Raw genomic sequence first — 3,248 nt, forward strand, 5'->3', positions numbered from 1 at the left:
CTTGTTTTCATTCCCCATCCACTTGTCATCTATTCTCAAAGGCCCATGAGCTGCTGAACAAGGCCTTCCAGACTGAAGCTGCTAGCCTAGCTCATTGCTTCTGAAATATCTGTCCACTTCATTATTAGTCAATTGCTTGGCTATCTGCAAATTGCATAAAACTGTGTGATTGTGGACAGTTGTGGTTACAGATTATCTCACCACCTCCATGCATTAGTACTTAAAGTTTACCTAATTTGCTAAAACGCACAAAACACAATATACAAAGGTCTACATATGGTCTTTACTCTGTGTTAGTGCCTGTTAACTGACTCAACTGCATCAAATGAAGCTCTAAAAGGAAAATAATGAGCCGAAAGATTTACTGATGCATAGCTAATGACACTATTGATGGTGCAGCTTTGATGTAATCAGAGGAAACTTCATCCGAGAGATTCATCAGGTCAGGAATCCCAATAGCCTCTTAATGATGTAGTTACTCTACTGAATAAATGAATAACAACAGCATTGTAAGGCTATGGCTTCAAATGTTAAGATCTGTGCAAATGCCATTTTTTTATGTCAAACATGGCTGGGTTATTTTGGTCTTGTGAAAACTTGACACCTGTCAGCTGCACCTCTTAATATAAAAACGACTTTGAGCATCGTTTCCTCATTCTGTTTCAACTTTGCGATGCGTAGCATATGACACACTCCTGTGGTGGGCATCTGACAAGACGTTAGTGCTTTCTGACACGGGACACACATGAAACTGTCCGGTTTCCTCTCGTGTTTGACTTGGTCGACCACCAGCGCTCTATTTTTGGCTTTGCGTGGGCAAACCAATTCAGTCATGTGTGTCTGAAATAGAGGTTCATTCACTCTCGCTCTCTTTCAGTGCTACCTAAAGGAAATGTCAGTTTCTCATTCATGCTGCTTCATTTGCAAAACCTCAATGATTATCTGCACAGAGGTTATGTGTGGTGAAGAAGTGATTTTTCTCAGTGAGCTTCAGTGGACCACACTTCAGGTTCAGGTTCTCTAGTTTCTGTGCTTTTCATGATGATAATCACTGGGACGCATACTCTTCAGAGATTTGTGCTCCTGACTTTATGTCACACATGTGCACATGTGCATGCATTTCAGACATGTAGGAGTAGAGACCTTTCAAGATTTCTCTTACGGGTTTCCAATTCAGGTTCTGTAACCTTCTGACTTCACCTCCTCACTTCCTCCTCACAGAGATGAACTTCCTCTTTCAATTCTCGCTCAGCGTTGCTGGTAAGACAGATAATTATTCTCTGCCTGTGTATGAACTGTGACTCCTGTGCTTATTCTTCCATGTGTATAGTATCAGAGTCCTGTGGCAAGTCAGGACAATCGCAGGAAAGAGACAATGCGTTACAGTCTGTGGGACAGACAGAGAGTCTGATGCATGTTTTTTTTTGTGCTCTGCAGATTGCAGCAAAAAAGGAAATGGAACATTGAGCATAAAGCAGGAAGTCAAAGCACTAATATTATCCTGACTCAGATATAGATGGCACAAAAAAGAATACAACCGCATTTTTAGACAGCTGAACCACAAAAGCCTTTTTAGGCGGCTCAAAATTATCGAGTTTAGTTCGATGCACAGACACGTCTGCGAAAAACGTCCCCCAAAAAACCCCAAACCAAAACAAAACACCACCCTTTTAGAAGTTATTAGAATGAATAACTTGGACATGAAGTTTTCCAATATGGTTTCTGCAAGGTGACGATGCATTGCTAATGACACTATTGATGGTGCAGCTTTGACGTGAAAACAAATAAAAGCTAACATTTTATTTTATTTTATAACTTTAACCAATACTTCTGGAGAATTTAATCTTGTCTATATACATCTTGCTAAAAACAATGATTTAGTCTGTTCTTGAGCAATAAGCGTTACCAAAAAGGTTAAATAGACACTACTAAAAATAACAGTGGCAGAAAGTAGCTTCCTACACTTAAAAAAACAAACAAATAAATAAAGCAAATTAAGCTTACGAAAGCAACACAGAGACTTGCACACACCATCGCTTCTCAAAATATCACTTCGTGCTCAGTAACAAATAGAGAAGTTTTACTGTGAAGCACCCTTGTTGAATGTTTGTCGGTTCCTATATAATCACTATCTTTTCTGTTAACAGTAACAGACTGTGAGAGATGTCAGTGTGTATGATTATTAGTCTGAAGAAAATAACAGAATGTGGGAATTAACCACCAAACCCAACAAATATTCTCTGCAGACCAAAGTTCATTCTTTGTGTGGAGCGTTAACAGCTTAGGTCTAAAGACGTTTGTGTGTGTGTTGAAATAAATATGCTAACCAGTTAACTCCAGTAACTAACCACATGTAATGCTAGTTTGTAGCTAAAAGTGTTTTACAAGGTCTTGAACAATCAGGCCAGATCTTATCCTTTTTTTGCCTGTCCCGTTTGGCTCTTTTGCCATCAGAATTGTTGTCTAAAGGCAAAGAAAGATGCCCAACGGATTTACTTTACCAAATTGACCATCCCAGCCTTGCCGTAATGGTCCATTTGATTCACCTTTTATTGTTTATTTTATTTTCACTTACTGAATACGGGACAGACTTGACTGGGGGAAAGAAGGGGAGAAAGAAAGAGGGAAAGAGAAACAGCTGAGAAGAGGGACGGGGGAGAAGGGCAAAAACCAAAAACCAACAGAATGAGCAGAAAAAGAAAAAAAAGAAGAAAAAAAGAAAAAAATGCATATATCAATCACCTGGGTCACCTGCTGAGAAAGAAAAAAGAAAACAAGCAGAAGAGAACAAGAGTAATAGAATAAACAACATCACAATGATATATGGGAATATGACAGTAAATACTAAATATTACACATTATTGTGCAGCACATAAGATCAACACAACACAGTGTGCTTTGAGGTAGGAGCCAAAAAGGGTGTAGTTTGTGGGTGTGATCACCCGTGTGTACACCTGTGAGCATGGACGCGCTTGTTTTTTTTAAAAGGTTCCTTCATGTAATGATCTGCTAGAGGGTGTGGGGGAGGATACAGTATCACCTAATGTTGTATGGTGATGTAATGGTAAATGGACTGGTTCTTATATAGCACTTTTCCACTCTTCTGAGCACTCAAAGCGCTTTACACAACTTGTGCATTCACCCATTCGCACCCATTCGCACAAGCACAACTGACATTCACACACATTCATACTCCGATGAATGCATCGGAGAGCAATTTCGGGTTAGTATCTTGCCCAAGGATAATT

This window comes from Haplochromis burtoni, unplaced genomic scaffold, assembly GCF_018398535.1.
Source record: "Haplochromis burtoni strain Fernald_Lab_line unplaced genomic scaffold, NCSU_Asbu1 Contig_102, whole genome shotgun sequence".
Lineage (NCBI taxonomy): Eukaryota > Metazoa > Chordata > Actinopteri > Cichliformes > Cichlidae > Haplochromis > Haplochromis burtoni.